Source organism: Protopterus annectens, chromosome 7.part0 (genome assembly GCF_019279795.1).
Source record: "Protopterus annectens isolate FY-2018-M chromosome 7.part0, PAN1.0, whole genome shotgun sequence".
NCBI lineage: Eukaryota > Metazoa > Chordata > Ceratodontiformes > Protopteridae > Protopterus > Protopterus annectens.
In genome coordinates, this window is record NC_056739.1 from 1,644,949,699 (window position 1) to 1,644,976,735 (window position 27,037).

Below are 27,037 nucleotides of genomic sequence, written 5' to 3' on the forward strand. Positions count from 1 at the left end.
AATTTGTTGTTCTTGTACAGTAGTCCTAGTTTTGGTGTTTTTTTTTGATACAATTGTTAATGTGAAGATCGAATTTTAGTTGTTTGTCAATGGTAATGTCAAGGGGTTTTGTGCTATTTTCAACTTCTATAGGAGTATTGTTTAGGGACCTTATGGAGAAGGAAAGTTTAATGTGGTTTGCAGATTTAGGTAGAAAGAGTAGTAATTTTGTTTTCTTAGGGTTGAGGATGAGCTGATTATTAGTGAGCCATGTCTCTACTGAGTTGAAAGATGTCTGGGTATTTGTTAGGAGTTCTAAGGGGGAATTAGCAAAAGTTATGACTGTAGCGTCATCTGCATATTGGACAATGTTAGATTGAGGACAAAAGGAGTGGCATGATTTGGTGAAGATATTAAAGAGTAGAGGTCCAAGATGGAACCTTGGGAAACACCAGTTCTTACTGAGAGAGGGGTGGATAGTGCTGAGTCCCATCGTACTGACTGCAGCCTATCAGAGAGATAGCTAGAGAACCATGCAACTGTATCAGGGTAGAAGTTTAGGTCTACAAGTTTACTAAGTAGCAGAGTGTGTGAGATAGTGTCAAAAGCTTTAGAAAGGTCAAGGAATAGACAGGATATGAGTTTGTGATCATCTTTAGCAAGGGCTAAGGTGTTGAGAAATGATAGTAGAGCTGTGGTTGTACTATGCTTGGGATGGAAGCCATGGTGTGTTGGAGTGAGAAGTTTTTCTTGTAAGAGATAATGCATAACTTTTTGTGTATAAATTTCTCAAGGATTTTGGAGAGAGGGGAGAGGATAGCAATAGGTCTGAAATTAGATATTTCTGTGGAGTTACCCCTTTCTGTATAGGAAGAGTGTAAAACTGTTTCCAGATAGAAAGAACTTTAGACTCAGAGATGGAGTGATTGATTAGTATAGATACAGGCATAGCAAGGGAGTGTGCAGCAATCTGGAAAAATTTAGAAGGAATATTGTTTGGTGATACAGAGGATGGTTTGAGCTTTGAGAGTAGAGTTCTGATATAGTCAGTGGAGACAGGTTTGAGAGAGAAGGAGTTTACTGAGATAGTGGTTGAGGGGTGTAAAGGGAGGTTTGAAGTGTTGTTATTTGAGAGGTTGAGGTTAAATAGTTTGGAAATGGATTCAATAAAGTAGGTGTTGAAGGTATTGGCAGTTTCTTCAGGTGACTTGTCAGGACATGGGTTTGGTGAGGTGGGTTACCTGGATGTAGTATTTAGTTTATAGCATTCCAGATTTTTTTAGATCAGAGTTTAATGTTTTGGGGGGATTATAATAAAAGTATTTTCATCTCTATTGATAAGTTTTTTTGTCTTATGTCTAAGTTCTTTAATCTTTAGGAGGTCAGCTGGAAGTTTGGTTTGTACCCATGTTTTCCATGCCCTATCTCTGGATTTCATAAGGGTACGGGTGGTTTTAGTTAGCCAGGGTGAAATGTTTGCATTTAATTAAACTTTTCTCAGTGGGGCTAGAGAATTTAAAATATTTAGGAAAGTTGAGTTGAAGGCATTTACTGCTTCGTTGAGTGGGAGCTAAGTAAGGAAATTCCATTTAATTCCAGAGAGGAGGGTTTTAAAGTGTCTGGGCTAAAGATTGAAAGTTTGTGGCAGGTGATAAGCCAGTGTGGTTTGGGGAGGTGGGTGATGCATCATAGCACTTTTATAGGTGAGTGGTCGCTCAGGGCATTAGGTAGAGTTTCAGGGTTATGGTATTTGCTGGGGTTAAAAATAAGTATCCAATCTATCAAGGAGCTTGAAGAATTAGTATGGGTAGGTATGGAGATTAGTTGTGTAAATCCATGGAGGTTTATGTGTTGTGGAGGGTTTGGATTATTAAGGTTATGCCAATTAAAGTTTACGTCCCCAAGAAGGATAGTTTCATTAAGGAAATTTAGGGAGAGACATGACAGTATATTTTCCTTTATGAGGATCATTGGTAGTATCATCTTTAATAGGGGTTGAGTGATTTTTACTGAGAATAGACACTTCCTTTCCTAAACGTATTCTATTTGCACATTCCAAATATTATTTATCTAATCAGTCCAGTTATTAATATGTGTAACAACAGCTCTCCAAGCCGTACCAATTGCAGAAATGCAATCATCATCAGTAAGGCTTGATATACAAGTACTAATGGTAAGCAAATCCTGTAAACTTCTGACGTGAGAAACAGGTCACTAGTATTATGAGGTGTTACCTTTAAAAAGAGATAACATTTAGTACACTGTACAAGATACTTGTGCTTTAGCAAATCATTAGTGGCATACTCACTTAAGGAATCCATTTTCAGCTGCAAATGAATAAAGAATTCTAAAAGCAAAGAATAACAAAATCAGTTACCACAGAATTCAAGGGGATTTTAAGTCAATTTCTATGAAAAAAGTCACAGAAACAATATAAAACTAGATATTAAAATAAGTGCAATAAAGTCATCACTCTGACTTAATGTACCAGTTTTGCCAGTCATACAAAAGCTGGACTTTACATCACTTTCACCTACAGTCGCACCACGTTATAATAGTAAAGATAAAAAAACGCAAACCAACACGGGATTCTTTCAGATAATTTCTAGCATGCCACCAAGTGTGAGGATCCTCTGCACTAGTCTGGAAGTCATGGACAGCTCACAGGAAGTCAGTGTCAGTCCCAACTGTTTCAGTTTGGATGTCTTCAAAGGTTGCTTTTCCCTCAGCTTGTCTACAGGGAAGATAATCACCAGTGACATGTTTGGTGGAAAAAAAACATATCCGGAATTAACAAATACCAAGACAGTACTTAATTCCATTCATTGCCTCCTCTCACCCTGTCTTTAGCCTTGCTGGACATCCATCCCAAATAGAAATATGAGGCAAGGAAAGTATTAGGAGTGTTGTAAAAAAGATCTGTTCAAGAGGACCTGTATGACCAAAAAAGCTTTGGATGTTGCTAGAAAAATTAAAAGACCTAAAGACCTCAGACCAATACTAGATTTTAGCTACCTAAGTTCCTTTGTACCAAAAGAAGTAATTTTGTTTGGTCACAGTGGACTTGATCTTTCACTGCTTGTCAGGAGACTGGATGTACTCTTCAGACCTCTAAGATGGCTACTTACATATCGAGATCACTAAAGAGTCCAGGAAATCTTTATACTTCATGGTAGGAACCAGTCACTATCAGTTCAGGACTCTCCCCTTCAGTCCAGTCACTATCAGTTCAGGACTCTCCCCTTCAATCCATTCACTATCAGTTCCGGACTCTCCCCTTCAGTTTCATGTCTGCCTCCTGAGATAGTCACCAATTTTACATTTACAGTAGCAGCCCACAATAGGTTCATAGGTGTATACTAGGCTAACGACCACTAAGGCCCTAATAGTATGTCCATGATGTTAAAGGCATCCGACAGAAACATATCATGTTATTATAAACTGAAGCATGCTTTTATCAGGCATTGACCAACACTTTGTCCTGCTTAATTCCTTGCATGAAAGACTGCTAGGATGTTTTGTAATGCTGACACTTGTTTTTAACCTGTAAATAAACTGGTTAATATTATATTAAGGTTAAAATGTTAATTTTAAGTCTAGTCAATAAGGTTTTAATATACAATATTTTAACAAAACAACAAAGCCAAATGTTCAGTACTGCTATTATCAAATGCACAAGTTAAAATTTAATCCTAACAGTATATATAACTCATACATATTCTGATTCCAGGAACATATATACATACATATATTTTTCTTTCTTCCATTCTTCTTTCTTTCTTTTTCTTTTTATTTCTTTCTTTGTTAAACCACTAGGTCATGTACAGAATATTAACTCCTCTTAATGTGCATCTCTTAATGTTTTATGCTAGAATCACAGGCTATCCTGTTCATACATAAGCATATTCCCAATTTAGCACACATGTTCTAAGTCAGCATCCTATTTTCTTGGCAGTCCCTTTTTTCTTCTTTTCATGATAGAACATTACTCCTTAAGGATTTTTTCTATTATTATACATTTTTAACCAAAACATCTATCTCACAACCGAGGCATAGCTAGAATGGGGTGAAGGGGATGCAATCAGGAGATGCCACTTGTGAGGTAGTACATTACTGACAACCAGAAATGAATGCCAACAGTAATTTACTGGTCAAGGCATATGCACTTCAGGTAGAATTACCACCTGGACATTTTTTTTCCAGATTCTCTGAAAATGGAGCCCCTTATCTGGTTCACTGGTACTGGAGAGAAATGTTCTAGTCTGTCTTGTGTTTGAAGCACCATTTGTGCTTCTGTACTCCCCCAGGGTTGGCAGTGTTCATTTTAGCTGTCAGTGCCTCTCATATGCTGATGAAGACTGCTGGAAATCACAAACACTGCTGCCATGCTTTCACTCTCATCTCCCTACTGCTGACTGTCAAAGAGACTCAACAGACAGAAGAAAGAAATCCAGTGATGAGCAACACAGGGTGTCCACAGAATAAAAAAAAAAAATGCATAGGTTTGGGCTCTTGGTTTGCGTATTTTACTTTTTTATTGAGGACATAGTTCTCAACTTCTTTGCTGAAGAATCATTGAAAAAGTCCCAAAATCATAGATAAGTTTTAAATATTACTTTTATTTATCAAAAAAGCAAACAGAGCAACGTGTTTTGCACACCTTTGATCCAATGAATCGAAATGCACTTTCTGAAGTGAAGAATAAGATACATGGAGGAAATTAAATGCATGGAATTACTGATTGACTACATTCCTCAGCAATTTACCAGAAAATCACAAAAGTTTGCAAGATACAGTGCCAAAGTCTGAGGCAAAATCAGGGAGGTTATGTAAAATAAGGAGCATTGTCAGTTATGGTGACCTCTTTTTGGGGAACTACTTTGCTGTAAAAGTGCTTTGTACAGCTATGAGTCATTTAATGGAGTAACTGTAAAATCCACCTATGTCTGTGTGCCAGGAGGAGAAGGGTGCTCACTTGCTGGTAGCAGCATTTGCAAGAGAAAACTGAAAGGTGAGGAGCAACAACTTTAAGAAAGATCACTGAATAGTAATTTTGAGAAAGACCTGTACTACTACTCACAAAGTCCTGTGACTTAAACCCTTACTGTTTGATTACTGTGAAACAATCATTGATCTGGCTTGGCAGGAGCGCTGCCACACAATGAATTGTATTTATTGAAATCAGTGTAAACCTGATCATAGGTGAATACTAGGTTAACTGCTGTGAAGGACCATTTTAATCCTTGCCATGTTATCGCATTAGGTGTCCAAAATACCCTTACCATGATTTTTATTCCTATACACCCCCCACTTGTGAATGAATGTTTCTGCCTGAATATTGAAAGGGGCCCTGTTGTAGAATAGGGCATTTAAGCACTGCATCTGTCCATTAGTAGTACAGGGGGCAGAAGTGAAGTAAATGTTCTTATTCCCATCCATTGATCTAAGTTGCATTTGAACAGGGACATGATGAGCTTTGTTTTATGTGGATGGGAAGTCTGTTCCAGAGTACTGGTATTCTCTGGGATATGTATTTGTTTTTCCAAACCACTCTGTTTGTGTTGCAGAAGAGGGTAAAATCTCTGGATCAGGTATTTCTAATACTATTTGACTTGTAGATGTGTAGTAGGTCCATTAGTACTGGATCAGAAGATGCCTTATAGACTAGGCACGGATGACCTCTTAATAGTCTATAGGAGACACAGTATAGAAATAAGAGTTTTGAGGTGGTCTGCGTATTCTCTTTGTGAGGAAGTTCTGTGGACACTGAAGTTGTTGCATATGTCTGGATAGGTACAGATCAAAGAGGGCATTATATTCAGTGATGGGTCTGAAAAGGGGTTGAGTACAATGGGACAATGACATCTCTGGACTGAGATGCAATTCCTTTGATTATAAGTTGGGAAATATATAAGAACATATTCACAACAATAGACACATGGCATGCTGGTTTGAATGCTAGGTCACTGTCTATATATGTTCTCAAATTTCTAACTACTGGATCAGCTCATAGGTGTTTATTTTCAATGTAATAGTTTCCAAGGGCAGTTGGTGTCCCAAAGGATAGTAATGCACTTTTTGGCATTTAGCTCTAGTCCATGACTCTGGCACCAGTTATTTGTTTGGGACAAGCCTTTCTGGAGGATGGCTATCTTTTGGGGTTTCATTGACTTCTCCCAGGTTGGAGTCATCCAAAACTTGATTGGTCAAAGGCAATTGATGTTTGCTTTGACTTCTGAAAAATAGATGTGAAACAGTGGTGGTTCAAGTGCTAAGCCCCATAACTACTTCACTAGTGAATAGGCTTTTTGTGGACATAACTTCCCCAATCTTGACTTATTGTGTCCTATCTGTGAGACAACTGGCAAAGCATCTGGTGACATTAGGGTTTTATTCCTAATTTGGTAAGCGTTTCTACAATGCCTGAGTGGAATATTCTTCCAAATGCTTTGGCCATATCTAGGTAGGTAGGTAGTGTGTATAGTCTTGCCTTCATTTATTGCTTTGGTTTGTCTTTTGAATACATCTGCTACGTTAATCAAGCATGACCTACCTTTGATGAAACCAAACTGGGATGGGTCCAGTATTTAGAGGTCTCCTATGTCCTTATTGATTAATTCCATGATGAGTCATTCCATTGCTTTACATATGAAGCTGGTCAGACTTATGGGTATGTAGTTACCTGGCTCAGTAGATGGTGTTCCATTATGCAAAGGTATAACTGTTGTTGTCCTCTATTTGCTTGTACAAATCCTGTTTGGAGGCTGAGACTGAACAGTGTTCGAGGCATGGATAAATCATGTTTCTCGCTATTTTCAGTATATATTCAAGGATATCGTCAGGACTCATAGATGCAGCATTTTTGTTTTTTGAGAGACTTTTTAGGACTTGGTCCTCTGTTATAGCTATGAGTGTATTGGTGTCTGATATTTCTTGTGAGATATTCAGGGGAGAGAAGGGATGAAATTGGAGCTGAATTTCTTAGCCAGCAGGTTTGCTATATCATCAGCTTTGGCATGGGTGGTATTGTTCACAATCAGCTGAGCACACTGCTGTGTAGCTCTTGAGATTATGGATATTGCTGAAGAAGGCCTTGTGGTTTTGGCTGGCCAGGGTGGCTTTTTATTTCTCAAATTTGGCCTTGGTGGTTTTCATTAGACTCCTGAGTAGCTTATTTAATTTAATGATGGGATTTCTAACATCCTGTTTGTTGCACTCCTTATTTTTGGCTGCAGTGCTCTTCCTTTTGTTATAAAGCTTATTGATATTATGACTCTACCAGGGAGTCTGTTTTAGGATTCGTCCTGCACTTGTTTCTGCTGGGTACAGCTGCTTCTTGGCAGTTGTTTACACGCTGATAAAAGTTAGTGCTGTACGTTTCTGTATAAGCAGTGGAGCTCTCTGGGTTTGGAGGGGAGTTGGAACTTGCCAGGTATTACCTAGACATAGGGAGTTTGACTTGGAAAAAGCTATAAAAGTTCCAGAGACAGCGTAGGTCTTGGATTTTAGTTTTATTTCAAAGGAGACTGCATGTAGTAGGACCTGATGAATATGGATGTTACATAAGGGATGTGGCATAATTCCCCCATATTTGTCAGTGCAAGGTCAAGGATGTTGTTCCTGCTAGTGGGCACCCTGATTAGTTGGTCTAGAGCATTTGTGTTTACAAAGTCTAGGAATTTCTGGCTCACACCTAGTAATGGTATATGTCTCCCAGTCTTCAGGTGGGTAGTTGAAGTCACACAGGAAGATAGTACTGGGTTTAAAGCGAAGCGACTCCAGTTCATATAAGTAGGTGCTGCAGAATTCCTGGGTAATATGGGCATTCTGTAGCTAACTAGAATGTGGTTAGGAACTTTGCTGATGGTGAGTTGGACATGAGGATGCTCTAGGGCATTGCGCTGCTTTGTCAGTCTTGATGTGAGTTTCTTCTTTCTTCTGGATAAAGACTGAGACACCTCACCCTTTTTTTACCTTCCTTCATAGTACCTAGTCCTTTTCATTGATTTAAACCACACACACACACACACACACACACACACACACACACACACACACACACACACACACACACACACACACACACACACACACACACACCACCTTCCTTAAAGGTAAGGAAGGCTTGCAGGTAGTGGAGTTTCTTGTTTAGGCTCCTAGAATTGATCAGAAGAAGAACCTTTTTATTTTCCTTTGCTTGTTTTGTTATGTTAGTAGGTTTATCTAGTTGGCATTGCCTAAATAAGACATTATGGGGGGTGAACAATGTTTTAGCCAATATTCGAAAGCCTAGAAGGGACAGGTGCAGGCCACTTCTGTCAAGGCAGCATGGCCTGCCATTGCTATGGATTCTTATGTATGTGAGTGGGTGCTGAACTGTATATAAGAGCAACAACTTGGCCATAATTGCTTTCACTTTTTGTCATAGTCAAATATCAAACATTATTGCACACAATAAGTGGATATCTGTGGTGATCTGGGCAGGATGTGCAGGAAAGTAACAGATAATTGGTACAGTGGAATAGTGAGTACTGTTGGCAACTCACAGCACATGTCTTTCAAGATGAGTCCTTGGCTGTGGTTAATTTTGTGTGAAGTCTGCATATCCTTTGTATATCTGTATTAATTTTACCTAGTTACTGTGGATTTCTCTAACACCTAAAAGACATTTTCTAGGTGAAATAACATTCCTCAAATGTTAAGCGTGTAGTGTCAGTGTGTGTGTGTGTGTGTGTGTGTGTGTGTGTGTGTGTGTGTGAATCTGTACATTGAAAGATAATATTTGTTGGCACATGCATACATTTTTGAGTTGCAAAAAAACAAGTCATTATCTTTCAAAAATATAACATAAAATATATCACAGAGTGTGATGCTCCTACACTGGGCCAGTACTCAAGGAGCCTCAATCCTCACCACTAGCACCAGTGAGGGACGTACACATTGGGAGGATGACAAGTACATGCACAGTAAAGTACAATTTCCCTTAAGAGCACACAGAGATCACAGTCAGTCTGGGGATGGTTTCTCCCTATTTCTCCAAATCCCCAATAAGAGTCCCCACTGGCACAGCTATAGGGTTAAGATCTCAGCCGAGTGGTCAGGCCAAAACCTCCAGCACCCTCTCTGTCCAACCAGTGCTTTGTGCCCCTTCCCAAGTAGCTGACACACACACACACACACACACACACACACACACACACACACACACACACACACACTTTGAGATTTGATTTATATACAAACACACAGACGCTCCTGGGGAAGGCTGGCACAGGTTTACTAGCTATTCCCCCTTCTGCCCAGACTATACAGTAGTTATCACTGTCACCAACCACTACTTATCAGCTACTCTACGGCCCTTACAAAGGGTACCCAATCCTATTGTGTAATGTTACTGTTATCCAAATGGTAAGTGTGACCAAGAGCAAGGGTATTGGAGTTGCCAATACAGTGTCACCAAATACATATGCAAGTACTCTAAGAGCTTAAATATCTCTAAACAAACCCACCACAATTAAAAGGCTTAAATATATTTAATAATAAATAATAAAAGAACAAGACAATACTCAAACAACACAGTAACTACAGAGTTCAGAATCACAGGATATATTTAAAAAAAATATTGCAGAACAGTCTCAAATAAATACAAAAAACATCTGAACTAATCTTTACTATAGTCCTGTCTGTATCTGAGAGATACTATGCCCTAAATAACTTACTTACAGAGCAAGGCAAATTCAGATGAGTGAATGTTCTTGCTAGGTCCAAGACAAGATACAAAATTCACAGTCTATGAGAGAGTTCCCAAATTAATATCAAAACTTTACTGTTAGATTAGTCTGGATAACATCACTCGTTGTCATCTGCCTTCAGTTCACAGGCTAACAGAAACGTAACAAAATGTAACATTTTTCTGAGACAAATACATATCTCTCAGATATTTGCTCAGAACTGGAAGTCATAAAACAATTAAATACTTTTACATTTTAGACCTAGTAATTACTTCTCTCCAAGACAATAGAAAAAAACTTGCTGCACTGAAACTATTTTTTATAGCACATCGTAAAGCACTTTTAATTTCAACTTATTTTCTTGAAGGGTTGCAAGTTAACTCTGTATTCCAGCTTCTACTATTAAACCATACATTTGCACATGTATATAGTTTATATATATATATATATATATATATATATATATATATATATATATATATATATATATTTCTGTTATTTTCCAGTAGGGTACACTGTGGTTACATTCTTGAAGCTCAGTACATAACATACAGTTCTCTTACATTTGTAGGACAAGCATATGAATCATATTAATATTTTCAAGTGACATATAATTATTTACAAAATTCCAGATAGCTTGACTGGCAGTATTTGCCTGGTGTCACACAGAGCGTTTAACCTTCAAAGTTTCTAGGGCTATCACTCTTGGCTATATATGTGAATTTTGATGTAGGTTTAGTACAGTGTTTGCACTGGGCCCCACTTAGTGTAAATCTAGCCCTGTTCACATACTGGCACAGAAGGCTGCTAATTGTCTAGTGCCTGGAGATGTTGTGGTCATTATTTCTTTTGTGCTCCTCATAGTCAAAATTCAGAGGTGTGCACATAATATATGGGGGGCTTGGGATAGTATGGCTATTATTCCTTTAGCTTTCCTCATATTCAGACATCAGAGGAGTGCACAGAAGCTCATTACAACTCGCGAAGGGGCAATGTACTGTCTAGAAGCAATAAGCTGAAGTAAATTACTGTGATTGTTATTTTTTTTTCACTTCCGACACAGTTAAAATTGGATGTATATACACGTGGCTATCTTTTGAGGGTAGGAAAAAAGATTAATTGTGATGCATGTGACAAAGGTAAATACTGCCATCCCAGCTAGGTAGAATTTTGTAAATAATCATATGTCATTTGTGAATATTAATAAGATTATATGAAGATGTAACAGACGGAGATACTGCCATCCCTGCTATCTGGAATTTTATAAGTAATCATATGTCATTTGTGAATGTCAACATGATTCATATGCTTGTCTTGCAGATGTATTGGAACTGCATTTTGTGCGCACATTATACTGCTGGTACAGAAGTGTGTGTTGAACAGGTTTGTGTAGTGCTGAGCCTGGATGTGTGACCAAAGCTTGCCCTGCTGGATTAGAGCAGAAATATATATAAACTATTGTACACGTGTAAATGTATATGTTTTAACAGTGGGAACTAGAATGCAGAGGGTTAACTTGCAAAACTTTAAAAAATAGTTGAAATTAAATTGTTTTATGATTGTGCTGTAAAAGTTAATTTCAGTGCAGCAAGGAGACAGGATGTCTAGAACCAAGGTGCCTTCTGCATTGTTCTGTTAAGTGTTTTATTGTTTTATGTCTTCCAGCAGTTGCAAAGATCTGAGAGATATGTATTTTTCACAGGGAGATGCTAAAATGTTAGTAGTTTCTGACAATGGGGGTTTAGCTTGGGATCTAAAGTCAGGTGAGAAAAAATGATGTAATCCAAACTAACCCAGCAATAACATTTGATATTCATTTAAGAACTCACTGAAAGAGAGAGAGAGGAGGGCATTTTGTATTTCGTCTTTGACCTAACAAGAACATTCACTCACCACTTCTGCCTGCTTGTTGTTTTGTAAGTAAGTTTACAGGGCATAGTAACTCTTTTGGATTCAGATAGGAATATAGTAAAGTATAGCTTAGATATTTTGTTTATTTATTTGAGACTGTCTTGCAATGTTGTTTTAAATAATTCCTGTGATTTTGAACTCTGATGTAACTAATTATTTATTATTTTCTTGTCCTTTTATTTGTTGTGTTGTGTCTTTTGGCTTATCCCAGTTAGGGGTCGCCACAGCGGAACTCCGGTCCGCTAATGTTTGGTAGTGGATTTTTACGTTCCGAGTTACCAGCCCTGATGCACAACCTTCATCGAAGGCATGCCCATTCATGCATGCCTCCACACAGAAGACGCTCTAGCTGAGAATCGAACGTGGCAACGTTTTGCTGTGAGGCGACAACGCTACCGCAGCACCACTATTATTATAAATTATTAAATATATTTAAAACTTTCAATTGTGGCTGGTCTGTTTGGAGATAGTTAAGCTCTCAGAGTACTTACATATGTATTTGTTGACACTGTACAGGCCACTCCTAACAGCCTGGTGCTTGGTCAAACTACCATTTGCATTAATAGTAACATTACACAACAGGATTGGACACCCTTTGTTAAGGGCCTTAAAGTAGCTGATAAAGAGTGGCTGGTGGCAGTCGGAACTACCTCATAGTCTGGGCAGAAGGGGTCATAGCTAGTAAACTTGTGCCAACCTTTCCCGGGAGTGTGTGTGTGTGTGTGTGTGTGTGTGTGTGTGTGTGTGTGTGTGTGTGTGTGTGTGTGTGTGTGTGTGTGTGTGTGTGTGTGTGTGTGTGTGTGTGTGTGTGTGTGTGTGTTTGTATATAGATCAAATCTCAAAGAGTGTGTGTGTCAGCTACATGGACAGGGACACAAAACACTAGATGGAGAGAGAGGGTACTACAGATCTTGGTTTGGCCACTCAGCTGAGATCTCAACCCTATAGCTGTGCAAGTGGGTAGTCTTATTGGGGATCTGGAGAAAGAGGGAGAGACCAGCCCCAGACTGAGTGTGATTTCTGTGTGCTGCTAAGGGAAATTGCACTTTACTGTGTGTGTACTTGCCATCTTCCTAGTGTGTATGTTCTCCACTGTTGCCAGTGGTGAGGATTGAGGCTTCTTGATTACTGGGCCAGTGCAGGGATGTCAGACTGCATACGTATAGTTGACAGCAAGTGGCTGAAGTATGGAAATGTGTTTTATTTGTTCTTTCACTCTTGTCCCAATCTGACATCATAGGTTTATAGGTAAATACTAGGCTAACTGCCCTAAAGGGCCATTTTAAGCCTAGCCACTAACCTGATGTCAGAATCAAATCATGTGCCTCGTGTTTATGAGGGTGTGGTTACTCTAAGACAAGGGATTTGTTAATTTTAAGATGTGGTATGTCTTCATTGTCAGAAAATGGCAGGATTCAAAGGTGGCAACCCTGGCTTCAGTGCTCCCACTGTGGTAGCATTTGTAGCAAGTGACTTGTACCAGTTCAGAGTAAAGAATCTTATTTTTCTCCATGCCCTGAAGGTAAAGACTTTTTTTAGCTTCCTTATCCCCTACTAAACTATTTCCTATTTACTATTTCTTTTTCTTCTTTACCTACATTTTGTTCCACCCTGGCTGCACTTGATTTCAGATATAGTTTATTATCTCACTTTTACACTTTACTTCTTATCTTCAATTCTTTCTTTCACTTTTCTCTTTTTTTGTCCATTTTTTTATTTAACTCTGTAATGTCCACACTTTTTTCCATTGCAGCATGTGAAATTATGCAGTTACATTTTGTCTCTATGTATGTATTGTGGATTTTTCTGCTTATTTTAATAACAATATTGTGAATTGTTTGTTTGTTTTCTGCCTGATTATTTCTCTGTATTCAACCCTTTTGGCCTGAGTTGTGACTGAAAAAGGTCTTAACTGGTGTACTTACCTGGTTAACAAAATAACTAACTAACAAACTAAATAAGTAAATAACATGTAATGTCTTGGTCTGTCCAAATTAAACACTAGTTCTAATTAAATTAATGTAATTGTGCACTACTTATAAGCTAATCACTCTACATGTAAACCCACACGTTATCTGTTGGATATTAAAACAGTTAGTAGACAGAACACAATCTATTAGTTTGGGAGGTGAGCACTGTTGAAAAAGAGTAGTTGTCACTGGTGTCCCCCAGGGTCAGCTCTAGGATGATTTCTCTTTAGTATTTACTTCTGTGATGCCAAGCCTGACATCAAGGGCCTACGGCAGATCAGTTTGGCTGTGACTACAAATTTTGAGCTGTCATTTACTCCCCATCTGACTTGTAGATTCTTCAGGAGGGACTAACACGCAACAAAAAGTGGTAACTAGACCAAGGCCTAAAACTAAATATTAAGACATGCAGCATTGTGTCATTTAGCAAAATTGTACAACCATGTACCTACCACATATTTGAGACCTCTATGAAGGCTGACACTGTCACTAGAGAACTGTGTGCTTTCATTGACAATGAGCTATACATTGATCACCATGTTCCCACTCTTAGGAATTCCTCTTACCTAGCCAGAATAATCACCAGGGATATTTATTCCTGATCTAAGGAACTTATCATCCCTCTCTACTCCTCTGTTATCAGGCCCATAACAGAGTATAAAGGGTCTAATGCACAGATACACACATGCATGCACACACTCGCTCATCCATGCACATACTCTCACATGCACACGTGTGCACTGGTAAATAAATGATGGTCTCTTTCTCCCTTTCTAGGCACAAGTGGGCATTAAAGCATTATATCTAGTATTGGTAAGTAACTAAATTCTTATGAAAGGCTCTTCTTAGTCCAAAAGCTTGAGTAGCTATATCAGCTATACGTCAGTCGCCCTGCTAGACAGGGGTCCAGGGAAGTAAATATTGTGGGAAGAAATATATAGGGAATTGTTATGGCTAGGTTTGCATAGGCCCTAGGGCTGATAGCCTAGTATCAACCTATGTAATTATGAACCTATAAAACCTGTGGTGGTCTAGTAAAAGGTATCATATCACTTCTGTGTTTCAATGTTTTTGGAGCTGAAATGAATCATTATGGAAAACCTGACTGTTTTTCTTTGACAGAACAGCTATGTTTGAAAAGGATAAATCAGTGTTTAACAGTGTGCATCATGTGAAAGCAAGCATAACAAATGTGGAACGTCTCTGACTACAAAAGCAAATGCTGAGCATTTATTCAAAGAATGTGGCCTACCTAGCTCATGTTCACACCTGTTGCAGAACTACTTTTTTTGCAATTTACTATTATTTTACTTCCACAGTCATTGCAACACTGCAGTTGAAGGAAGTTTTTTGAGATTCACTCCATTAGTTTACTTTACCAGAGAGCACATTAGAAATTCAGTGGCTACTGCATTCACAAATCTATCTCTAGTGGCTGTAATATTTTTTTACTCACAATAACTCCACTTTGCTAGCTTGATGTAAGACATTACTGCCTCTTGTATGCATGATTTATGATCTTCGGGTTGTGTTTGGTAGGTTAAAATTTGAACTGATGGCTGTTTTGGAGCTTTCAGTGTTATACGGGAAGTGTGAGGTAGTGCTTGAGGGTTTGATGACATGTAAATGTTTGTATATGGGACTCAGATCAACATATTTATGCAGAAAGCAAAATAAAATTTCAGAAGATATTGTATTTGCAGAGCCATGACACATCGTTGTCATTTTGGTTTGCATATCCCTCTGCAGATTTAGTAAAATAAAGTAAATATAAGTAATTGTGGAAGAGTATGACAGAATGTTGCCAGGATTTAGCACATATGTGTCAATAATACATACACACATAGAGATTTAATTCAAGACAAGTTGGTGGATCCAGTTGTTATCTTTCCTAGAAAAAAACCTCTCTGGACTATGAGGGGAGGAAAAGATTGCTCTTTTTAGAACACAATTAGTCAAAAATAGGTGGACAGTCTGTTCTATGCAGGAATTGGCAAAGTGACCACTATTGGCTTACAGAATGATAAAATGATGCTCACCCTGGCTAGAGTGGTATCAGTAAGAGTGTACGCAGTGAACAGAGTAGTGAAATAGAGGTTCGGGCCTGGCTAGAGTGGTATCTGTGAGGGTATAGGCAGTGAACAGTGAAGTGAAATTCCTATGTTATTATGACATTGCTGTGTCCTCCTATGGATTCATCACTGAGATATGAGAATGCCATCCCAGTTAGTTTCTGCTCCTCATGTCCCCTTTCCACTTTACAAAAAAAAAAAAAAAATATATATATATATATATATATATATATATATATATATATTCTAAGCTTGTTTCCTGCCTTTCCTGTAAGTCGTCTAGTCCAGATACAGATTTGATGTATCCAGGACTGTTTGTAAGCTTCTGAGCCCCCAAGCCTTTCTGTGTTGGAGGGAAGCCTTCTAGCTTAATTTTGTTTCTTAGAACTAGCCAGTTTTCTAGTTTCAGCACTCAAATATGTTTCTTTGAGCTCAGCACTTGTTCAGAACTCATGGTAAGCACTAAATAAGCTACAAACTACTATAGCACACAACTTTCCTCACTTGTCTAGAGGAAAACAGCTTTTAGTACTTAATAAATAAGCACCTATCCAGACACGTCTAAGGGTCAGCCCCTGGTGTTTTCTCCTGTCTACCTGATGAATCTGGGTATCTTGGGGCAATGCAGCAATTGCCTCATGTAAACAGACAACTCTCTCCTCCTGCCAGCCAACACTACAACCTGTGAGAGATGCACTTATATAGCCAAACTGGAAGCAAAGGTCTCTTCACCCAAGACTGGACTCTAGACAGTCAAGAGGAGAAGGTAAACACTTGCACCACACCACACTCTCAAAACCTACACCACCAAAGCACACAGATAGAAACACAAAACACACACCTACATTCGCGGAAGCTCTCAAAAAAAATCTGCCTAAGCAACAGGGACCTCCAAAGCAGAAACGCAAGCAACCTCCACCCCCCAACACAAACCAAATGACACATAGCCCACAAATTCAGTGTGCCACTCAACCACAGCCCATAAGGCATAACAACGTACCCAGCACTACAGTCACAGGTGACTCTATAGTCAGGCACAGTGATGTTCCACTCACCAGGCTAAACACTGAGAAAGTTACTGTCAGCTGCCTGCCAAGTGCCAGGATCTGCCACATAATGCATGCACGCAGGTCATTCCACAACAAGTACAAATATGACTCTGTCATTGTCCATATTGGTGTGAATGACCTGAGACGTACCTCCCTGGACTACATGAAAAGAGACATGAAGGAGCTGTCCAATCTTGTAGTCCAGGCAGGTATGACCCTAGCTCTGAGTAGCATCCTGCCATCCCCCAGAATGATACCACAGTGCAAGGACAAAATGATTGACTTCAACAATTGGCTAAGCTTCTGGTGTCATTCTAAGGGGATCCAGTATCTGTCTGCCTGAGATGACATGATCGACAAGCAACGATACTTTGCCAGAGATGGCCTGCACCTGTCGCCCTTTGGATTCCAGGCACTGGCTAAGGTTCTTGCCACCCCTATAGTGCCTTTTAGGCAAGATTCAAATGACAAATTCACCACCATAACAGGTACAAGCAAGCAAAATCTGAGGGTAATGCTACTTACTGCTAGAAGTCTAAACCTCAAAATGCACTCACTCGAGACACTCCTTAAAATGGAGAACATCGACATCTGTGCAGTGACAGAGACCTGGTTCAAGGCTCCAGAGAGCACCACTGCATTACCAGGCTATAATTCATACCACACCTTTCAGCCACCTAACCTGGACCGAAGCATTAAAGGTGGAGGCATGTCCATTTTCATTAAGGATTCAGGCTAGTTACTCAGCATAATGCATTCGAGATTATCCACATGCAACTAACTCTGGGCAAGACCGCAATCCAAATTGTAGCTTGCTACTGATCCCCCACAATGCCCCAGGATTCCCACTCCTCATTTCTTGATACACTGGAAAATATTAGGGTACAACCCAACACCCTAATAATGGGCGATTTCAGCTATGCCACCATTAACTGGGAAAACTACTCATGTACCAACTCTTGTGCTCAACGTTTTCTGGAATTCATAAATTCCAACACCTTGGATCAACTTATCCACACCCCCACCAGGGACAGCAATATCCTAGACCTGGTCATTTCCAACATGGCCAACCAGTGTTCCACACCAGAGGTCAGTTTCTCGTTGGTCAGATCCGACCACAAGCAAATCACCCTAGACATCCACATCCCCTCCCCCATTAGGGAAACCACCGTAAAAAAATTTCTCCAAAGCCAACTTCACGCTTCTAAAGACAGAAGCGGCAAACTTCATGACACCCATGCTGATGGACAATAGAGGTATGACTGCTGAATCCTGTACAACTGCACTTTATCAGCACCTACATGAGTGCATGGATCATGCAATCCCTAACAGAACCAAAAAAGGAAGCCAATCTGGTGGTCCCCTGCTATAAACAAACTCTACAACAGAAGAAAGAAACTGTTGCAAAAAAAGAGTAAAATCCCATGACTGGAGGAACTCCATGGTCAGCCTCAGTAAGAAGCTGAGATCCCTCATAAAATCCTCCAAAGCTAGTTACAAAAACAAAATTGCCACTGATTCTAAAGACAACCACAAAGCATTCTATAGCTATGTCAAGAATCTCAATGGCAACACTCAGTTCTGCTCTGAGTTACAGCACAATGGAACTAAATATACAGAACCAACTGATATTGCCAACATCCTAGCAGATAGGTTCAGTGCTAGCTTTACCCCTCTCTCATCCCCTAAAGGGCCCATCTCTATACCGGAAGAATGCAAAGTTCCTGTAATCACGGCTGCACAGGTAAATAACACACTCTCCAAAGTCAAGAACACAGCATCCATGGGACATGACAAATCCCTGGCTGTGTTCTACATGAACTACAGAATGAACTGGCACCCCACCTAAGTACCATGTTCAATCATAGCCTCAGCTCAGGCTTTGTGTCCATTGAATGGCACACAGCAACAGTTATCCCACTCCACAAAGGGGAAGCCACCACAGACCCCGGGGACTACTGCCCCATTAGCCTGATGAGCCTGATCTGCAAGGCTATGGAATATATCATTATGGAACTTATAAACAATGACATTGGTAATCTCCAAACTCTGGACCCTACCCAGTTCAGGTTTGTAAAAGGCAGATCATGTCTCCTAAACCTGATAGACTTCTTTGAGGCGGTCACCAAAGCCGTAGATGAGGGTAAGGTGGTTCACACAGCCTATCTAAATCTCGCCAAGGTTTTCGACACCATCCCCCACTCTGGAATTATAAAATCCCTATGTCACAAGATGGGTTGCCAACTGGCTCACTGACAGAACTCACACTGTGAAAGCAGCAAACTCTAAATTCAACTTCAGACTAGTGACAAGTAGAGTACCACAGGGTTCAGTCCAAGGTCTTCTCCTGTTTGGTATCTACTTCTCTGAAGTACAGGCTAACACAGAAGGTCTTTGGCTAACAAAGTTCACAGATGACTGCAAACTAAGAGCCATAATCAAAACTTCTAACGACGTGGACATCCTACAAAAGGGCCTCACTGAGGCAGATGCCTGGTGTCAAAGCCATGGCCTCAAGCTCAATGCCAAAAAGTGCATTGTCATCCCTTTTGGTAAAAACTCTGTATCCATGAACTACCACATAGGAGGTAGTCTACTTAACACTGAAAGTGTGATAAGAGACCTTGGGACACAGGTGGACAGTAGTCTCTCCTTTGATAATCACATCGCCACAGTAGTCAGGAAATCCTTCTACATTGCACACCTTATCACAAAATGTTTCTCATCCAGGAAAAAAGAGGTCATTGTTCCCCTCTACTCATCACTCATTAGACCCATTATAGAGTACAACACCCCTTTTGGTATGTACCTCACAATACATCTACAACAACTGGAAAGGCCACAGAAATACCTCACAAAGAGGATTACTGGCCTCAAACAGATGCCCTACGCAGACCGTCTCAAAAAAATCCAGCTTTACTCTGTCACATATCGCCTACTCAGAGTCGATTTCTGCTTAACATACAAAGCTATGTCAAACCCAGAGCTGTTGGACATGCTCCACTTAAAGAAAGCCCAATCCCTCCGAGCTACACACTCTAGGGACCTAAACCTTGTCACCACAATAAACAGAACATGCTGGAGGGATAGATTCCTGTCCCAGAGACTTCCCATACTCTGGAACAAACTACCTATCTATATTAAACAAAGCTCCTTATTAGCACTCTTCAAGAAAAATCTTGATGATTGGATGGGAGATAGGAAATTCACCCTGGGGATCACTTCTGTGGCTCTGCTTGACAGGGGCACAGGAAAATAATTTTCTTGGGTGGCAAAAGCCAGGGTACTGTTTGGCTAGGCTTATATAGGCCCTAGGGCCAAAAGCCCAGTACCTACCTATGAACCTATGATGCAGACAATGGAGGGGAAGAGAAGAGAGTTTCAGGAATATATCAGCATCAAACAAGGAAGGAAGCAACATTTTTTTTTTTGTGTATTCAGAAAAGGGTATGACTTGCTGTGGAAATAGGCTTGGAGATTAACTGTTCTCTAGATTATCTGAGAGGGAGTGGGACTGAGTGATCCTCAGAATCAGAGAAGAAACTAAAGAAGCATAATGAAATTAGTTTATATAGGTACACATGACCTGTATGAGAAAGGGCATAAATTCAGCAGGGGTTTAAAGAACAGGTAAGAGACCTTAGAAAAGTAGCATACAATGTGTTATCCTCTGAAGTGTTGCATATCCTTTACATGGATAATAATAATTCAGTTCAGGAGTGTCAACATATTGAACAACTGGTGCTGAGCTTTGAGCCATGGTTTCACAGTAGAATCAGAACTCAGTTGATGAGATGCAAAACAATAATAGCATATGTGACGTCCCTACTCTGGGCCAGTAATCAAGGAGCCTGAATCCTCATCACAGGCACTGGAGAGGGACATTCAGTTGGAAAAAAATGGATACACCCAGTATTTCCAGATGCAGCTCTCTGCATGAAGTACAGTCTCCTTTAAGAGCACAAAGAGAACACACTCAGTCCAGAGGCTGCTTTTTCTCTCTCTCCAGCACCCTAATAAGACTCCCCACTGGAACAGCTGTAGAAGTTGAGTCCTCAGCCAAGTGTCCAAGCCAAGTCTTGCACCACTCTCTCTGTGACACCAGTGTTTCGTGTCTCTGCTTCCAACAGCTGACACACACACTCTGAGATTTAATTTACACACACACACACACACACACACACACACACACACACACACACACACACACACACACACACACACATACACACACACACACACACACACACACCTGAGAAATGCTGGAACAGATTTACTAATTATGCCCCCTTCTGCCAAGACTATAAGGTGGATACACCACCACCAGACACTCCAAAGCCAGCTACTCTAAGGCTCTTACAAAGGTGTCTAATTATACTGAGTGAAATTAATATTAATACAGATGGTAGTATTTGGTCAATGTGTTAAGGCCTTCAGGAGTGACCACAGAGTCAACAAATAGATATAAATACTCTCAAAGTTTTAAATATTCTGTAAAGGACCAGCCACAATGAAAAGTTTAAATATATTTTATAAATAGTAATAGAACATGAAAATACTAAATATCTATTTACAATAAACACCAGAGTTTCATTCACAGGAAATATTAAAATAACACAGACAAACATATTCACACAGATACAGAAAAACAGTACTTAACTAATCTCACTATATTTTTCTGACTTATCTAAAGAATTACTATTCTCTGGTTCACTTACTAGAGCAAGGCAAGATGAAATAGGTGAGGGGGTCCTTCTTTGTTAGGTTCCAAAAATAGACATCACACACATTTGGTTATCTGACTTCAGGTTCCCATGCAAACCCCATTGCAAGAAACTGCCAGAATTTAGCACATATGTGTCAATAATACACACACATACAGATTGCTAAGATATGATGCAGCTGCTGGAAGTCATAAAACAATTTCAAACTCCTACCCCTCCAGAGTAACAATTTGTTCACTGCTAAAGACAACACAGAAGGCTTTCTAGTACTTGTTTTCCAGACATTTTAACTTTGGCTGCAATCAGAACTGTAAGACACATCCCCAGATTTACTAATCTTTCGTGCAGGACTAGCTTAGTCCTGCATGGAAGTGGCCATTTAGGAGCAGGGCGGCAGCGTGCCATGCATATTAATGAAGGCGTGCTGCCTGAGCTCCTAATCTTACACAGAGCCTGTAAGAGTACAGGGGGCATGTCTGAGAGCAGAACTCTCAGAATATACATTCCCCTGCAATGAAGAACAGCAGAGAGCCCTAAACGAATGAGCGAGACCACTCATAGGTGTCTACATAGCCCCAGCAACATCCCACACATGTACAAGAGCAATAGTAAACACAAACAATATAAGGATACTTTTTTTTTTAATGAAACAGATGAAATTTAACCATAGGTGTGTGGGTTTGCCCATTGCTTAGCTATGGTTAATACAGCTTAAATGGCAGAAGAGGATAAAAAGGAAGATATATGCAAATGAAGCAGTATAGCAATAGTGTAGTGGGCAGAGCATTTGCCTTATGAGCAGTCATTCCCTGTTCGAGTCCCACTTCAGCACATTCCATTTTCCATGTCAAATCATGTTATGACCAATATTTTTAGTTGCATACCCTAGTAAATAACATATGTTTGTAAACTGGAGTACTGCATTAAATGCAGATGTGCGGTGTCAGTGTCATAATGTTGCAAAGTCCGCAGATAATCACATGTGCCCCATACAGTATATGTATACAAGAATCAGCGATAGAAATGGAAGGTAAAATGTGTAATGAATGATAACTCCATACAGCTTCCAAATCCTCCACCTTCCCAAGAACCATTAGACATTATTGTCTAAAGTAGTGCAGTGGTAAGCAGGAGTAAGCACTGGTAAGCAAGTGTAAGCACTATTAAGCAGTAGTAAGCAGGAGTAAGCATATGTAAGCACCAGTAAGCAAGTTTTAGTCCATTTGCGCGGGGGCAAGCAATGCGCACACAGGCTAAGCAATATGGAAGCTAACTCTCCGTAAGCATATTTAACTGAAGGTTAGCATAGCTTACCCTCGCACAAACCCACTTACAAGTGCTTAAAAGTGCCTTAATCACCCTGTATTCAATAGCCGCTGTTCTGCCCAGCAACAAAATAAACAGCCTTGCAGGTCTTGAACCCAGGACCCTATACACTATAGTCACAGTAGTTAACCACCAAGCCATCACAGCGGTACATAAGAATGAGGTATCACCAAACAAATCCTCACTATAGTAAAATCAAACTAAACATGTGAAAGGAATCAGTATACAGTCATATGTTCTGTTCTATAACCTACTACATAACATAAATATGTGAACTGGAGTACAGAAGTAAGCCCAGATGTGAGGTGTAATTGTAATAGAGTGCTGAAGTCCCATATTAAACACAAAGACCACATGCAGTGTACGTACACATTAATCATGGATACCAGACATATATATAACATGTAATAAATAATAAATCAATGCCAAAAAGCAAATATAATGCAAAGTAAATATTAAGCATTGCTAAGCATTGCACAGGCCAGCTTAGTAGGTGTAAGCAATGTGTAGGTCAGCTAACTCAATTTGGCCAGTAGTATACCCCCTAAAACAATGTCAACCTTAGGTAAGCAGGTTTGCCCATAGCTTAGCCTTTTCAAAACCATCCAATCATGGCAAAGTGCAGGAAATCGGCCCTACTTATACCCAACAGTTGGGAATACATCTCATAACTGGTTGTAGCTTCTCCTTGCAGGCACCATGTCAGGAATGGGAGAGGGAGTGCACTTTTGGGTGCAGCACTGGGGCATCCAGGAGTCCAGAGGCATGGCAGGACTCCTTGTCAAAGACCATGAGCAGAGACTGCTACAGGGCCAGTACCAGGGTTCCCAATATAAGGCGGAAGACTGGGACCATCTCGCCTGTGACCTCACCAATGCCACTGGCATACCCCAAACTGGTGAGCAGATCAGGCATCACTATGCCGACCTGAAGTGGCAAAAAGGGGGATCTCTTGGATCAGTGGATCCAAGATGCTAGGATGGCAGAGGTTGTCCCAGCTGTGTGTAAGTATCACTCCACTACCTGTTTAATAATTGCTAGCTCATGTATATTATGGATAGGTATGGCTAAATATTCCTCTTATGTCCTTTGCAGCGGCAAGTGAGCGGGCCGCGAACCAAGAGGCCCATGGATGTTGCCTGGAGAGGTTAAATGCAGATGCTGGTGAGGCAGGTTAGTAATAATCTTGCATGTACTGTCATAGGAAATAAATCTAAAAGTATTAGTAAGTTAATTGCCAGTATAAAACCTGTATTGTTTAAGGCAAGTACTGCATACAACAGAGAATATGGCAGGAAGAGTCTCATATAGTTTGTATGTAAATAAAAGCATAATAGCCTGACAATAAAGGTCTAGCTGCTGGACTGCATGTGTATACTCTAGTATCATATGGTAATGTAGATTTGCAATCACGTAATAGTACTGTTGTATTAAGCATTGTTACCCACACTGTGCAACATAAATAGAATGTGTAGGAATGTCTGTATATGACTGGTGTAATCCCCAGAGGTCATTTAGTACAACTGAGAGAGACATAGACAGAAAACAGTGAAAAGACAGACAACAAAATCCGAATAGCACATGTAACTGAAATGTGAACTGTTGTATTTTTAGCACACACAGCCATGGTTCGAATCCTGAGAGTGGAAGCAGTCTGCATACAGAATCATACCCCACAACTGTACAGATATGTCCAGAATGTCCAGTAAATTGGCCCATATCTGCCGCCTGTCACTCTGTCCCCCTGGGAAATCAGTGGAATGATCCAAGACATATAGGCAGCAAACAAGAAATACAACTGATTTTCACACATCAATAAGAACAAACCTGTCACTCTAACAACTCCCCAAACTGTTATGAGAGTAATAAGCCAAGCATGTCCTATCTACAACCCCATGTTGTCAAGCTGTGGCCAGAGTGTGTACAGTAACAGAGTGAAATGTATGTGCATAATAGTAATGTGCAAACTGGTACTTTGTGTTGCAACATTCAGGTAGTGCCAACAAACATTGCTCCCACAGGTCTGTCAGATATGAACACTGTGCCCAGAAATACAAGAATGATACCCTATACTGGTACTGTTTACTTTGGTATTGTATGGCATTGTGAGTGATGCAGCTGCCCTGAATAATAAGGTATTACTCATCACTGTCACCCACACTGTGCTACATAATATAACTGTCTAGGAAATCCTGTATAAGAGTGTTGTAATGGTTTACCTTTAAAACCGTGAATCACAGTGGTTCGAGTGCTCATATGAGTGACTCGAAACCACAAAACTGAAAATGTTGACAGACTTTCATGCTCGAAAAACAGCAAATCTAACAGCAGATTTGTTGTTTTTCGAACATGAACATCGAAGAAGTAGGGGGGCAAGCCCATCTGCACCCCCCATGTGGGGAGCTGTGCCCCCCACCCCCTACTTTATTATTCTAACTCCGAGATCACACTACAGTGGGGAAAGGAACCATTTCCCAATCCCCACTATAGTGCAATCTGCCCCAGAATGTCGAATGTGCAATGAGCGAATCTCACTGTGCATTCGCTCATTGCACATTCGAACCTTTTTCCATTCGCTGTTTGCAAACCTTGCAGACTGCCTTTCAGAAATGTTCAGTTCGCCCTTCTGCAATACATGGTTTTAAAGGTAAACCTGTTGTAATACAAGGTCAGAATGTAAAACCACAGGAAAATTATAAGACAGAAATCAGATAGGAGATATACAGCAATATCTATATAGCACACATGACTGTAATGGACAGTGTTTTAGTTTTAGCAGACACAGCCATAGTCTTCATCCTGAGAGTGGAAGTAGGCTGCATAAAGAATCATACCCCACAACTGTACAGATAAGTCCAGAATGTCCAGTATATCGGCCCATATCTGCTGCCTGTCACCCTGTCTCCCTGGGAAATCAGTAGGATGATCCCAGATGTTTAAGCAGCAAACAGGAAATACAACTGAATGTCACACATCTATAAGAGCAAACCTGTCACACTAGCAACTCCCCAAAATGCTATGAGCAAAATAAGCCACATATGTCCCATCTACACCCCCATGTTGTCAAGCTGTGACCAGAGTGTGTACAGTAACAGAGTGAGATGTATGTGCATAATGTTGAGTCTTTAAGCTTTTCCCGGTTAGGGGTCGCCATAACGGAACTCCGGTCTGCTAATGATTGGCAGTGGATTTTTACTTGCCGAGTTGCCAGCCCTGACGCAACCTTCAATGAAGGCATGCCCATTCATGCATGTCTCCACCCAGAAGACACTCTAGTTGAGAATCAAACAGGACAATATCTTACTGTGAGGTGACAACGCTAATGTAAAACCTGGTACATTGTGTGGCAACATTCAGGTAGTGCTAACAAACATTGCTCCCACAGGTACAACAGATATGAACACTGTGCCAGTAAATAAAAGCTTGCTACCCTGTACTGGTACTGTTTACTTTGGTATTGTATGGCAATGTGAGTGTTGGAGTTGCTCTGAATAATAAGATATCACTGATCACTGTCACCCACACTGTGCTACATAATATAACTGTCTAGGAAATCCTGGATAAGAGTGTTGTAAGTCACTAAAGGTTGAAGTTGGCAAAAGTCTACATATGTCCCGGCTCACCTGCATGTGGTCAAGACATGGCCAGAGTCTGTGCAAAAACAGATGGACAGGTATGTGCAGAACATCAACCTGGAATCTGGGAGTATGTGTTGAAACAGGTAGTTAGTGTTAACAAACAATTCCTCCACAGGTATACCAGGTAAGAGGTGTATACTGCAGGTAAAACCAGTCCAAGTATATAGTTGTCAACAGCCATATCACTGTCCAAACTAAGGCAATAGGGTAGTGTAGTAACTTGTAAGGTACAGATAACAGCACTGACTAGGAAAGTAACACAAACTACAGGAATACACTAGTTGTTAATTGACACCCCCCCCGCCATATCTCCAACAATATACAAAATACCCACCTCAACTGGTATGTGATGACTCCACTGTAATGTTGGGAAATATGTCCTATTGTTTGATAATTATATAAATCTGTTTATATGCATGTGCTATGTTGAAGTACTGCAACTTTGGTGGCATGGTGCCATCAATGTACCTGCATGCTGTTGTTATTACCACTGTGGTCCCATATATGCATGTGTTCCATTTGCTATGCAACTCTTCCGTAACTGGTGTCTGGGTTAATGGGAATATCTATGCATGCTGTTATAGCTAATCCTGGAATGTGTTGACTATTACTAGCCCACATATTCTGATAAACCATA